At 36.1% G+C, this 15717-nt stretch overlaps 1 non-coding gene across 1 annotated transcript; it reads left to right on the top strand.

Annotated features, from left to right (window-relative positions):
• The first annotated feature begins 1392 nt into the window (after nt 1–1392).
• Nucleotides 1393–1499, top strand: LOC122151583. Its single transcript, XR_006164222.1, has one exon. It is a non-coding gene; the product is annotated as a U6 spliceosomal RNA (small nuclear RNA).
• The last annotated feature ends 14218 nt before the right edge of the window (nt 1500–15717 follow it).

Raw genomic sequence — 15717 nt, 5'->3', positions numbered from 1 at the left:
AATCCAGACTGTAGGCTATTTCAAACACACATAACTTGTTTTTTCCAGAAATAAATTTCATGAGAGAAAAAGGATATAGAGGAAGTACCACTAGATTAAGAGTTTAATTCAGTTGTGGTGCATGGACTATTCAGACTTGTGCAGATTTTATGAGGCGGTTGTTGTTGTTAGCTGCTATCATGTCAGCCCCCAACTGATAGGAACTCCATGCACAATGGAGCTAAAAGCTGCCTGGCCCACACCATGCTCATGATCACTTGCAGATCTGACTGTTGTCATCCAAGGGTTTCCACTGGCCTGTTTTCAGAAATAGATTCCAAGGTCTTTATTACTATTTCATCTTAGTTTAGAAGCTCTTCTGGATAGCTGTTCAGCATCATAGCAACCAACTTGAAAGCCTCCATTGACAGAGGGGGAGTTGCTGCATATGAGATGCGTTGACATGAAATCCAAGCCAGGTCACCCACATGGAAGTTCAATTCCATTCAACCACCAATACCTTACTTATCTGAGGTAGCCTTGCACTGTACACATGTATTTACATTGCAGACATGTAAAATGTGTTCCGTAGTAATTTGTTCTCTTCTTTTACCAATCTTTAATCTACTCAGTGATGAAGGGGAACTTTTCTCTATTTTTGCCTTGTGAACATTTAGAAAGTAACTGAATAATGTAATATATTTTTAGCTAATTGGATAAAATATTATATAACTTTAAGTTGTAAGTATTATTTGATTTTTCTCTAAAATCTGTTTTGAGTTCTTCACATTTAAAGAGTGTCAACAATATGTTAGCATCTTGTATTTAGCAATAGAGAAGGTTACTTTTCTCGTGCAATCTAAAAGGAGCATGAGAATGGATAGCGTCTGACTTTTTCTGACTTTATTATGACATTTACTGAAGAAACTGGATTTTCAATCCTGGAATTTTCCCAATGTTATTTTTCATTTTTTTAAAAAAATGATCATCAACTTTCTGTAAGCAACATTTTTCAATATTATTTACTGGTAGCATTGATTCATTTTGTTAGAACTTTGGTTATTTGCTTTTGCATTTTCAGCTAGTTCAAAACTGATTTCTTAATATTGGAAGAATTATTTACCTTTAGGCTTAATATCTGTGAAAATGTTTTCCAAAGAATGAGGTAAAGACCTTCTGTTAGTTCAACTAATAGAAACAAAGCTCATAATGATATCATTAGAATATATGCTTTAATATATATTCTTCCAGGTAGAATATAATTTATCAAAACTGGTTAGAGAAGCAAAAGCAGATACATTTTAATTCTGAAAATGTTATTTTGGTAAGGTCAGTATGGAAAATCTTTCAGATTCTTTTTCAGGAATTAAATAAAATTAAATATTTTAAAACAATATAAAAATGCATGATACAGTGCTTGCTTCAGTAGCACATATACTAAAATTGGAACAATACAGAGAAGATGAGCATGGCCTCTGCTCAAGGATGACATGCACACTTATGAAGTGTTCCCTGTTTTTGAATTGAACCTACTCCTGTGGCTTCTAGCCAAACAAAAGACAGGCATATGAGCTGAACATTTACAGTAGGTAGATATACTCCTTGGAGAGATCAGTCATGGGAGAATAGAAGGGTTGTGTATACACAGGGAGACAGCTCCAGGGGCAGGAGTGCAGGGGAGGGAAGAACACAGGGAAGAGGTGGCTAGGGGGAGGAAGTGGAAGGACAGCTGTTGCATTGTGGGAGGCTGCAGTCAGTGAGACAGTGTATGTGAACTGCTGTACAGCAGATGAATTTGCTCTGTAAACTTTCACCCAAATCACAATAATTTTTTTTTAAAAAGTTCATGATATATATACATATACACATTCATATATGCATACATATGCACTCATATATACCATATATACCTATGAAAATAACTGCAAACCAAACATATAGGAGCTCTGGTAGCATAGTGCCTAAGACTCTTGACTGCTAACCAGAAGGCTGGCAGTTCAAACCAACCAGTCACTCCTCAGAGGGAAGATGGGGCAATCTACTTTCGTAGTGATACCACTTCAGAAACCCAAGGAGGCATCGCTAATGAGTCAGATCCGACTGAATGGCAGAATTTGTTTTTGTTATTTATGCATGCATATATACAATGAAGTCAATTCCAACTCATGACAACACATGTGTACAAAGTAGCATAGCTTCAAAGGATTTTCAAAGCCGTGAACTTTCAGAAGCAGATAGCCAGGCCTGTCTTCTGAGTTACCTCTGAGTGGGTTTAAACTGACAACTTTTTGCTAGTAGTCAAACACTTAATCATTTGCATTACACAGGGACACACAAACACACAATTTAAGTTTGAAGAATAGATAAACTCAATATTACTGCCTTTTCTCTGTCCTTTCAGTGGCAATATTCCTATCAAATTATCTGGGCAGCAGAAGTCTTACTCAAATTCCAGGGTGATTGATTTCCCCTGGACGACCTCCAGAACATCTCTACCTTTCATTGTGAATTATTCAACTAACTCTAGAAATGTTAATTCTGTCTCCTGAAAACTGTCCTAAGGACAGCGGAGGGAAATCTCAGAACCGTATGTGTCTATTACAACAATAGGTCCTTCCAGGGTTATAACCCAACAACAACAACAAAGAAACAAAAGCAAAAACAAAAAAAAAATGGGGAGAATTTTATTCTCAAGTTTATTTGGAGACAGAGTTCTCTTAGAAAACTAGAGTGAAACAATCATTGTTGACTGCCTTTCTCCAAATTAGCCTGGCTCTTCCTCCACTTCCCAGAGCTCAAGTTCCGTGCTTTACTAATCTGACGTTTTATTTCTCCTTTACTGTTAGCTCTCATAGAAAGTTGCTTTATGGCTGTTCCTGAATAATTATTAACTTCTTGATTTTTCAGTGAGTCAATGATATTGACTGGATGCCTGCTGTAAACTGGGGATGGTGAGATTATAAGAGTGAACAAGAATAAATATGAGTTTTTTTCATAGATAATAGTTGATAAGACACTTGCCTGCTAACCAGAGGGCTGGCGGTTCAAACCCACCAGCCACTCCTCGGAAGGAAGGTTGGGCAATCTTACTTCCGTAGTGATACTGCCTCGGAAACCCAAGGAGGGGTCGCTATGAGTCAGGTTTGACTCCACGGCACATAACAACAACAACAACAACAAGATATAGTGCAGAGATTAATGCTCACCAAATATAAAGTAATGAATACAATAAGTGGTAATAAGAAAAATATATGGTACTATGAGTACAAAAGAGGAATATTCACCCTATTGAGTGGACCATTTCTTACAGAAATGATATTGAGCAAAGATATGAGAGATTAGTAAGAGGTAGAAAAAGGAGGAGAGAACATAAAAAAGAGATCCTTGGTTGTCAGGAAGTATGAAATTTTAGGAAAGGAAGCTGAGGATATAGTTACTACATTGAATGTGATTGTAGTGCACATTGATATTTATTTTGCTGATGACTCTCTTATTTATCTTCATAATGTGTAAGAATTTTCCCCTGTGTAATCTTTAATGGATGCTGGGGCTGCCATTCTCCTACAGAAAACCAAGAGGACTAGGAATTAACCTTTCCCTGCTCTCTGGCATTCATCGCTGCAACACAACATAAGACTTTGCCTTTGGAGTGAATAAATTAAAGATGCTAGTACAGCCAAAGTTTATCCATCATGGCCACAGCAGAGCAAAGTATTGGCAATGTGGTGCCAGTGGTGGAAGAGATTATAAATATACCGTGACCATGTTATCTGCAGTAGTGCCTTGACCATATTGTCCTGTGGTAGGACTTTGACTGAATTATTGTTGCCTAGCCATCCTTATTCTCCATTTTTTGCACCTGGTCTTCTAGTGTTTTGTCAGTCCAATGAGCTACCTGATGGCTTTCTAATAAATTTAATTTATACCTAAAGTAATTAGAAAGAGCTCTGGTGATGTAGTGGTTGAGCATTAGGCAACTAACCAAAAGGCTGATGGTTCAGACCCACCAGCCGTTCTGTGGATCAAAGATGGGGAAGTCTGCTGCTCTAAAGATTTACAGCTTAGAAAACCCAATGGGGTTGCTCTGAGTTGGAACTGACTCAGTGGCAGTTTTTATTTTTTTCTTTTTTAAGATAATTTGAGTTATTTTCTTTACTATCTTATTATTATTTATCCTAAGATTAATGTACAGAAATTGTAATGCTTTATGCAATGTTTCAGGAGCTCTGGTAGTGTAGATCCTAAGGCACTTGACTGCTAACCAGAAGACTGGTGGTTCAAACCCACCAGCCACTCCTCGGAAGGAAGGTTGGGCAATCTACTTCCGTAGTAATACTGCCTCAGAAACCTAAGGAGGGGTTGCTATGATGGCACATAACAACAACAACAAAAATGCAATGTTTCAATCAAACCCCTCTAGTAGTCATGTAAGAACAAAGTGGCATGAGTAGTAAGGAGATGGGGAAATTAAAAATGGATATTAGGAGAGGATTTAGAGTAAATTTCAATAACAAATTTGAGAGTGGTGGCTATTGTTATCTGGAGATAACCGAAGATTTAAGAAGGAGCCCTAGTGGTGATGTGGTTAAGCAGCTCAGCTGCTAACCAGAAAGTCAGTGGTTTGAACCCACCAGCTTTCTGCAGGAGTAAGAAGTGGCAGTCTTCTTTTGTAAATATTACAGCCTTGGAAACCCTGTGAAGGAAATCCACTCTGTCCTATAGATTTGCTACGAGGTGTAATTGACTTGAAGGCAACTGGTTATATAGATTTAAGAGCCACTTCGAGTTAGCATTTATAGGACTTGGTGGTAGATTGTATAAAAGCTCCAATCTCCCCACAAGTTTGCCAGTATTATTATTATTTTTTTAATCATTACCATTTTTTGCAGGGGTGACATGGCATCTCATTGTAGTTACGATTTATATCACTCTAACAGGTAGTGGATTATTGATGGATAAAAGAACACTGGTGGTGCAGTGCCTAAGACATTTGACTGCTAACTGGAAGGTTGGTGGCTCAAAACCACCAGCTGCTCCACAGAAAGAAGATGAGACAACCTACTTCCGTAAAGACTTACCAACTTGGAAACCCAGTGGAGGTCACTATGAGTCAGAATCGACTCAGTTATAGTGAATTTTGACATCTAATGGTTATGAGCATATTTTCATGTGTTTGTTGGCCATCTGAGTGCATCATTGGTGAAGTGTCTTGTCTGTTCATGTTGTCTTTTTTTTATTGGATTGTCTTTTTCTTCTTTTTTGGGGTTTTGAAGTTTTCTATATATTTAGAGATTAGACTCTTGTCAGAAATGTTGTTGCCAAAGACACTTTCCTAGTCTACAGGCTCTCTTTTTACTCTTTTGGTAAATTCTTTTGGTGAGCATAAGTATTTGATTTTTAGGAAGTCCCAGTTATCTAAATTATCTTCTGTTGTTCAGGCATTTTTAGTTATGTTTGATAGACTACTTATGCCTGGTTTTGTCTTTATATTATTGTCCAGGAACTTCATAGTTTCAGCTTTAACATCTAGGTTTTTGATCTACTTTGAACTAGTTTTTGTGCATGGTGTAAGTTATTGATTCTGCTTCATTTTCTATAAAAAGGTAAAAAGATTTGCCAGCACCATTTGTTAGAGAAACTGTTTCTTCCCCTTTGAATGGATTTTGACCCTTTGTTGAAGATCAGTTGCCCATAGATAGAGGGATTTACATCTGGGTTCTAAATTCTTTCCATTGGTCTATGTGTCTGTCATTGAATCCACTGGTTCTTAAAAATCATATATGTTATTATGTTAACATCACTAGAATCTTTTTTCCAATATTTTTTTGCTTTATTCAGCTCTAGGAATTATCACTGAATTGAAATGATTAAAATACTTTGGTGTAAAACTTAGGGGTCTTGGATTTTAAGCAGAAATACAACACTTGCAATTTGGTATAAAATACAATTTCCAAAATATTATATTTTATTATGTTTATATTATATATAATAAGGAACTTTGGTGCTGTAGTGCTTGAGGGATTTGACCGCTAACCAGAAGGTTGGCTGTTCAAACCCACTAGCCATTCCGTGGAAGGAAGACTGGGCAATCCACTCCCATAAAGATTTACCACCTTGGAAACTCAAAGGGGGTTGCTATGAATTGGAATCAGCTCTATGGCAGTGAGGTTTTTTTTTTTTTTTTTCCCTTTTGTATTATCTATATTAGGTGCTCTGGTGGCATAGAGCCTATATAATATAATATATTATATTACACTGAAAGTGCTGTTAGAAGGATTAAGGACAAACACAAAAGAAAAAAACTAGGTAATTACTGTATTTTGAGAGAAAGCTTTTTTATTCTTTATTGTTTTTTTTTTCAATTAAACTTGAACTATTTAAACCATTCTAAAATATTCATTTCTTTAGTCAGTATTTATCAAGCATCTGCTTTGTGCTAGGCACTATTCCAACAATATTTAAAGAAATTTAAAATTCACTATTATTTATTTACACTATAATTCATTTTCAAATTTATCAAAATTAAGTCAAATTTCATGCTACTTAATTTTGATTGAGTGATGCATTTAAATGATTCCAAATAGAGCTTCTATATTCATTTCCTTTAATATCTTATTAAAAAGAAGCAAAAACAAAAACAAAAGAGCTGACTTTGGTAAACTAAAAGAGAAAAGTTATTTTATAACTTTCCATAATCTCCTTTCAAACCTTCTCTGCCATCTCATTTTTTTTTTCCCCACATCCTGGAAATTATATTATATTGTTCCCATGATTTATACTTCATGCTGGAGAATTGACAATATTTTATTATCACCTAATCAAACGGTTACTGTTGTTGTGTGTCATTGAGTGGATTCTGACTGAAAGTAACCCCAGACAGGAGAGTAGAACTGCTCCATAGGGCTTCCAAGGCTTATGCATGCAGATTGCCACTGCTTTTTCCAACAGAGCTGCTGGTTAGGTTTGGACTGCTGACCTTTTAGTTAGCAGCCGAGCACTTAGCCGTTGTGCCACTGGCACTCCTTGATCTTATCCTATCAAACACTAAAGTTGAGTTTGTTCAAAGAAAAAATCTTTATTTATGTATTTGTTTTTAACTAACTCCCACCAAGAAGGCCATTCCATCCACCACCTCCATTCATTTGTTTTGTTTTCACTGTGAGTGACTTATCAGTTCCTGCATCTCAAACAGTCCTGGAAACCAGAATGTTCAAAATATCTAAGAGTTTCTCTTAAAGGCTTCTCTTCTTTCCATTGGGTCATGTATTGGGAAAAGCGTCATAGCATTGTTGTTGTAGTTGCTATATGCTGTCAAGTCGGACCTGACTCATAGCGACCCCTCCTTGGGTTTCCAAGGCAGTATGACTATGGAAGTAGATTGCCCAGCCTTCCTCCCGAGGAGTGGCTGGTAGGTTTGAACTGCCAGCCTTCTGGTTAGAGTCAAGTGCCTTAGGCACTATACTACAAGAGCTCCCGTCATAGCATTAACAGCACCCTAAAGAAATCCTAACTCCAACTGTTCTCAAACTAACTGTACCAGTGGAAGACGTTTTCTAAATTAGTGAATTAACCATGAACAGATTCATTCTACATTAAAATATCAAAAGGTATTTTTAGTAAGGCAAATGAATTGACTGTGGGAATGTGTGAATCTGTCATTAGGACTAATAAGGAACTGGTTCAAACCTATAGTCATCTGCTAAATAATAGTCATAAAGGTATAACTGTAAGGATTTAATAATGCTATATATTTTTTAAAAAATCCTCACACCTGGACCAATAAGCAACATGGTGAAAAATGAAGAAATGTTTGAAGCTGTCAAGGATTTCATTTTACTTGCATCCATAATCAAAACTCATGGTAGCAGCAGTCAAATAATCAAATGATGTATTGCATTGGGCAAATCTGGTGCAAAAGACTATTTAAAAGAAACTATGTCACTTTGAGGACTAAGGTGTACCTGACCCAAGGACATGGTAATTTCATTCACCTCATATGCTTACTAAAGCTAGAAATGACTAAGAAAGAGGGAAAAACTGATAATTTTGAATTATGGTGTTGGCAAAAAATATTAAATGTACATGGACTGCCCAAAGAATGAACAAATCTGTTTTGGAAGTACAGCCAGAATGCTCCTTAGAATCAAGAGTGGCCAGAACTTGTCTCATACACTTTGGACATACTATCAGCAGGGACCATTCTCTAGAGCAGGACATCATGTTCCGTAAAACAGAGGGTCAGAGAAAAAAAAGAATACCCTTAACAAGATGGATTGATGGTCTCAATGGTCTCAAACATAGGAATGATTGTGAGTATGGTGCATGTGATAATTGGAGCTGTGTGTCAACTTGGCTGGACCCCAGTTCTCTGTGGTTGTTCCCATGATGGGATCGGATGACTGTGTTCTGAGTGGCCAATCTGTTGAAGGGGAGTTTCCCTGGCGGTGTGGCCTGCTTCCAGGATATCCAGGGACATCCTGGGAAGAGAGACATTCTTCTGTGGATCAAGATTCCATTGTGGTGCCTACTACTGTCTGTGAGTGAGCAGTCCACTCTTCGGCCTGGAGATCTTGGATTCGTCATTTGTTGGAGTCAACAGCTGGTGTACTGCTTGCCAGCCTTGAGCTTCTCAGCCCCTGTGATTGTGGGAACCAGGAAAAGCCTCCAGCTTGACGTTTGCTCCAGGGACTTTGGACTTGCTGGCTTCTATACGTTCGTGAGCCATTTTCATAAGATAAATTTCTCTCTCTTTCTATATATATACATATAAGCTTTGCTGGTTTTTGTTTCTCTTGAGAACCCAGTCTAATACAGTGCAGGACTGGGCTTCTGTAGTATGGGTCCCTGTGAGTGAAAACTTATTCAACAGCACCTAACAACAACAAATTTTCCATACACAAAGACAGAATTTATAGAATGATTGAATAAACAAAAAGTTTAAAAAGACGTAATGATTTTGAAAGTATTTAGATAACTTTAGAATTATCAAAACATGTTAAATTGACACTATGTTCTCATTACAGGCATTGATGGTTCAGTGGTAGAACTCTCCCCATCCATGAGAGAGACCAGGACTTGATTCCCTGCCAATGCATATCATGCACAGCCACCATCTGTCTGGCAATGGAGCTTTGCATGTTGTTAGGACAGGTTTCAGTGGAGTTCTCAGACTAAGGCAGACTGGAGAGAAAACTCTGGTGATCTACTTCCAAAAGTCAGTCAATGACAAATCTGTGGAACACAGCATTCAGATCTAGTGCGTGGGATCTCCATGAGTTTGCAACCAACTCAAAGGCAACTAACTAAAACAACATTCTAAATAGTGAATGGCATTGGGTACTGCACTGAATTAGAGGATTGTTTTTCTTCTGAAAGCTAATTATCCAAAGAAAAGAAAAAAAATGTGGAACACAGAAGTTAAATTTTACTTTGTATTTTCACCAGAGACTATCCTGAATACTTTGGACAATGCACTTAGGCTAGTCTGGAATGCAAAACCACTGTATTCTCTGGATGAGAAAGTATTTCCATAATAGAGATAATATTGTCTGACAATAACAAGTTTGAAAGACTGATATTTTTTCATTACACTGATATCCTTAATCTTATGACCTTATTTTATTTGTTTCCCTAGCACTTAGCAAAGTCCATTATACATAATAGAAGTTCTGTGATTTATGAAATTTGTTCCAATATCTAGTTCAGCCATCTTTTGTGCTTAAATTGTCTATTACTTGCCTGTGAAGTGATTCTCAAGGCCTGTAAGCCTCAACATATGTTCTGTGGAGAAAGTTGTCTACAGAGGTCACAAACACATAAAGTAGGATCTCCTGATCAATTAATTGCACAAATTTTACATGTTCTATTTTTTTTTTTTTATTTAGAAATTTGCACTATTCTAATACACATCTACTTAGACAATGTTTTCTAAATTGATTTGATCTTGGAACCTTTGAAAAAAGAACTATATATATATTCCACAGAACTAGTGTCTGTGGAAACACACTGTGAAAAACATTGCTCCAGCTGTAATCCCACACTTCAAGATACTGGCCCTTCAGTAGTATCTCAAACAGCACCATATATATATTTACAGGGCTGTTTGAAAGTCTTAAAATGGCAAAAACTCTGACTCCTAGTAATATTTGCTTATCTTTTCATCTGTACCTCTTGAGTACATGCAGTACAAGCCTAATTATTTTAGAAAATTATGAAATATTGCAAACATACAAAGTTTGGAGAATAATGTGACTCAACTAACACTCAGATTTAATGCATGCTACTATTTGGTAATTCTTTGTTTTAGGTGTTTTTTAAGAAAAGTAAAATTTTAGCAATGATGTTAAAAGCCATACCTAAGCCATCCCATTATTTTCAAACTCCTTCTGAAGGACTTAATACACTGAAGTTGTTGTTTAACTTTCCAATTGTTTTTTTTTTTTTATTTTAACTTTTACACTTTGTGTGTGCATGTGCATCCTTAACAGGATAAACATATATGAATGATGCCTTACTATATATGTCACTTTTTTTTTCTTTCAATATTATTTTTCCAACTGGAGACACACAAGTTATTCATTTAAAAAAACTTCATTATATTCTTTTCCATGTATATTATGAAAATTTATTTACTCAATTCCCTAATTTGACTATTATAAAAGAAAAATAAACTTGTCTCTCTACACATATTCATGACTTCTTTTCTTTTTGGAATATATATCTAAATGTAGAACCTTGCATTCAGGAGATTTATATCTTTAGCTTTATTAATTATTGTTGATAACTGTTAACCACCAAAGTGGTTGTAACAATTTGCATTTGTTCTAGAAATTAATTTTCCTCTAACATAGTTTCCACCAAGTATTAAATATGATAAAACTTTAAAAGTTTTGTAAGTCTGCGAGAGGAGAAATGGACTTTCATTGTTGTTTTAATTTATACCTCTATAATTATTAGTGAATCTGTGCTTTTTCATGTATTTATTATCCATACTTTCAATCATCTCAGATGCCTATGAAAGCTGGACAATTAATAAGGAAGACCGAAGAAGAGTTGATACTTTTGAGTTGTGCTAGCAAAGAACACTGAAAGTACCATGGACCTCCAGAAAAACTAACAAATCTGTCCTGGAGGAAGTGCAGCCAGAATGCTCCTTGGAAGCAAGAACGGCCAGACTTTGTCTCATTTACTTTGGTCATCTTGTGAGAAGGGACCATTCCCTGGAGAAGGATATTATGCTTGGTAAAGTGGAGGGTCAACAAAAAAAGGGGAAGGCCTTCAATAAGATGGATTTATACAGTGGCTGCAATGATAGGCTCAGGTACACACAGATACTATAATATTGTCTTCTGCTAGTTATTAATGTGGTCAATCTGTTAATTCTATTTAGCCAATATTTGCATTCATACTTCTTGAAATCTCCCTCTAGTTTATTATGGTTTATATAAATTTCACTCTTCCTGTATAGACTTCCAACCTATCATTTATATACATAAGTATGCCTTTTATCTGGCTCATATTTCTCTATTAACCAAAATTATATGATAAGAAATATCTTCAAATGCCTTTAAACTAAGATACCTCATATCTCCTTTATATCTTTGATCAACTAAAATGATCAAGAAAGAAAAGAAAATTTTCTGGATTTATTGTTGTTGTTGTTATATGCCGTCGAGTCGGCCCCAATTCATAGCGACCCCTCCTTGGGTTTCCGAGGCAGTATCACTACGGAAGTAGGATTGGCCACCTTCCTTCCAAGGAGTGGCTGGTGGGTTTGAACCACATTAATAACTAGCAGAAGACAATATTATAGTATCTGTGTGTACCTGAGCCTATCATTGCAGCCACTGTATAAATCCATCTTATTGAAGGCCTTCCCCTTTTTTGTTGACCCTCCACTTTACCAAGCATAATATCCTTCTCCAGGGAATGGTCCCTTCTGACAACATGACCAAAGTAGATGAGACAAAGTCTGGCCATTCTTGCTTCCAAGGAGCATTCTGGTTAGCAGTTAAGTGCCTTAGGCACTATGCTACCAGAGCTCCTTATTTATTGTTGTTGTTGTTATGTGCCGTCGAGTCGGCCCCGACTCATAGCGACTCCTCCTTGGGTTTCCGAGGCAGTATCACTATGGAAGTAGGATTGCCCAACCTTCCTTCCGAGGAGTGGCTGGTGGGTTTGAACTGCCAGCCATCTGGATAGCAGGCAAGTGTCTTAGCCACTATGCTACCAGAGCTCCCGATATTCTGGTTGTTCCACTTCCATTAGTTTAGCTTCCCTGCTCTCTTTGGCCTTCTTATCTTTGCTATATGGTAAATGTTGACCATTTGGTCTCATGTAGATGATGATTTTTTTTTAAAGGAGAACAACATTGGTAATATTGTTTATTTTCTAAGACAATCTATTACTTAGCTGAAAAGTGACCTCCAGGAGTGGTTTCATTTCAGAGTATAAAGGCTAATAATCATGGTAATAATCTCAAGGTTTCCTCTAGTCTCTACAAGTTCAGTAAGTCTGGCTTTTTTAAGAATTTGAATTATGTTCTATTTTCTCCCATTCTATCAACGACTATCTATTATGCCACTGCTCAGAATGGTCAATAGTGATAGCCAGGTACCATCTAGTTCTTCTGGTTTCAGGATACATGAGGCCATAGTTTCTGTAGGCAATTAGTCCTATAGACTAGTTTGTTTGAGTCTTTGATTTCCTTCTTCTTCTTTTGCTCCCAATGAGTAGAGATTATGATTATACCAATATGAAAATGGTGTTGTTGTTGATGTTGTGTGCCATTGAGTTGGACCCAACTCATAGTGACTGCTCCTTGGGTTTCTGAGGCAGTATCACTATGGAAGTAGATTGCCCAACCTTCCTTCCAAGGAGTGACTGGTGGGTTTGAACCATTAGCAGTCAAGTACCTTAGGCAATATGGCAGATTTGGTGAGTGACATTAATATTTAGGGACATGATTCTAAACAATTATGTATAGCTATTTAGGTTTTTTAGGCAAGAAAGTTGCAACATTGGATTTTATTTTAAAAAATATATTTAGGATTCTGTATGGGAAATTGTTTATAGAGTTTGAAGATAAAGCCAGAATGATCATAAAGAATACATTGATTTGATCCAGAAAAGAGATAGGAGATGGTCCAACTAGGGAAATAGTACTTACAATGTACAGTAGTTTTACTCTAAAGTTACATAGGAGGTAATTGTATAGGGCTTCATGACAGTTTTATTGTGGGAGTGATGAGGGAATCAAGTCGTATGCTGATGTTGACATGGGTAACACAAGGAAAGGGACAAGAAACATCAGTTTTGAGCAAGGTAAAGATGGTTTGCAAATGGGATTTCTTCATGAAGAATCCAGTTATAATTCTGAAGTTCAGAAGGAAATCTTGACTTACTTATAAATTAAGTCAGAAAATATATGGAACATATATATATTCAATCATAAAGAGGAAGATAAAAATAAGAAGACATGAAAATATGGAGATTATGGTATCAAGAAAGTGAATAGAAAAAAAAAATATTTCATGAAGGAGGGAGCAGTTAACACTTTCTCAAGATGCTGAGAGTTTAACAGGTAAGAATGAAGAATACAAAGTGGGTATCACAACAAAGAGGAAAGGAGCAGGGTCATGTTGTTAAAGTCTTTTAGGGAAAGTGGTATTTAGGAAATCCAGTGGTGTGTGAGAGGGGAAGCACTAGAAACAGAAAGTATAAACAACTTTTCAAGAAGCTGTTATTTTAGCCAAAACATTGAATTGGTGCTTATTTTCAAATATCTGGTTATGCAGTTTTCATTCAGCTATACATGCGCTACTGTTTACCAAACAAGTTGACATATCACAGCCTCTTAAAAAGAACTCAAGCTAGGAAAATTAAGACGTTCTGCTTTGCATTTTTCTTTGATACTTAGGGATGCACAGAGTATTCCTTAAACATTGCAGTTGTTAGGTGCCTTGAGTCAGTTCCAACTCATAGTGACCCTATGTACAGTACAGCGAAGCACTGCCTGGTCCTGCACCATCGCCATGGTCATTGCTATTTTGGAGCCCCTGTTATAGCCACTATGTCAATCCATCTCTTTGAGGGTCTTCCTCTGCTTTGCTGACTTTCTACTGACCCCAAACATTAACAATAACTATAATTTGTTACATCTGTCAGTTCTTTTTAAAAAGAAGCTTGATCATTTAAATTGCTATATTAAAATAAAGCCTGAGTTTTAAAGAACAAATATAAATTTAGTCTCAGCAGAGAATTGTAAACTTCTCTTAGCCTTTCAAATTTTATTGTGAATAACCAAGGAAAAGTGATGTGTTTCCAGGTAATAGAAATATCAAAACCATTTTTCTTTTAACTTTTTATTGTGATTTGTGTGAAAGCTTACAGACAGAGCAAATTGGTCTTCCAGCCAACAGTTCATACATGTTTTGTTTTGGAATATTGATTGCAATCTTCCCACCTCCTCCCATTTTATTTTTACTTCTTTCTTATCCATTCCTGCTGGGTTTTATTCCTGGGTAAATGCCACCCTTTTGATCTCTTGTGGTTTATTTTTCTAAAGAGTGCTTACTTCTTTCATGTTATTGTTCACCTCATAAGTCTGTCTATGTTGTTTGGCTGAAAGTTGAGTATTGGGAGTGAATTCAGTTCCAGACCTGAAGAGCCAAATACACTTTTGTAAAGTTATGCATACTGCACATCTTATTTCTTCATTTTCTATTAGCTGTTTTTAGACAACTCCCAATTGCTACTCATCTGATTTATTAAAAGTTAAAATTATTTGTCAAAAATGAAAACCATCTAAATATTTCCTTAATATGGAAATAATAGTCCTTAAGCAAACAGACTGAAAAGAAAACAACAACATGCTAGCTGAATATATAAATAAAAAAACAACTATCCTTAGAGAATTTGGTGAGTTTTGTAATCTGTAAGAATTATTTGTATCAGCATCCATTAAACAGCATTACTTGTCAAGTTAGTTATTCCAAAGCAATGCCTACAAATGGTCTCTGCTGATTCACATCAAGCTTTGACTGAAGTAATTATAGTATTATCCTTATAAGCACATCAGAGCCGAAAATATCATGGGAGGGGGGAACACAAATCTCTTGCATAAAGCTGTCACAGAGATTGAAGATTATTTCTTGATTTTGAATTCTGATCTCTCAATATTAGAGACTTGCATATTTTGAATCTTGGTGTATATACTGTGAAAATTAATATGTTGTGGTATGAAGGTGAGGAAATCAAGTTCAAAGTCACTAATAGGCAGTTCAATTTATAGATATAATTTAAAAAGAATAATTTAGCTTGCTCTGATCAAGGAATGACCAAACTAGACAAAATATTATTCTCATAAATTTTCCCTTAATGAGAGCATATCTTTCTAAAGAAAACTTACATTCATTTCAGACCTGGAAAATTTGAAACTGCAGTATTTTTAGCCAATCGCCCATTTGATTTTAGACTATCAAAATCTCAAAACTGAGAATGGCCTTATTTTATCCATTAGCAGTGAATCTCCAAAGATCAGTTACATCTTAGAAATTTCATTCTCCACAATGAATCCTCTTCTCTGACACACAACTGTGTTTGGAAAACAAACTTAATTGGAAAACTTCAATTTGTCTTGCTATTCATTATCTGTGAGTGTTTATTACTGTCCTAGGAAATGATATTACAATTTTCTATTAATTATCTTCCTAGGGATACACCTCATTTCCTGATGAC

Source organism: Orycteropus afer, unplaced genomic scaffold, assembly GCF_000298275.1.
Source record: "Orycteropus afer afer isolate SDZICR_OR568_19922 unplaced genomic scaffold, OryAfe1.0 scaffold00579, whole genome shotgun sequence".
In the NCBI taxonomy this organism is placed as follows: Eukaryota; Metazoa; Chordata; class Mammalia; order Tubulidentata; family Orycteropodidae; genus Orycteropus; species Orycteropus afer.
This window is presented reverse-complemented; position numbering and strand designations above follow the sequence as displayed.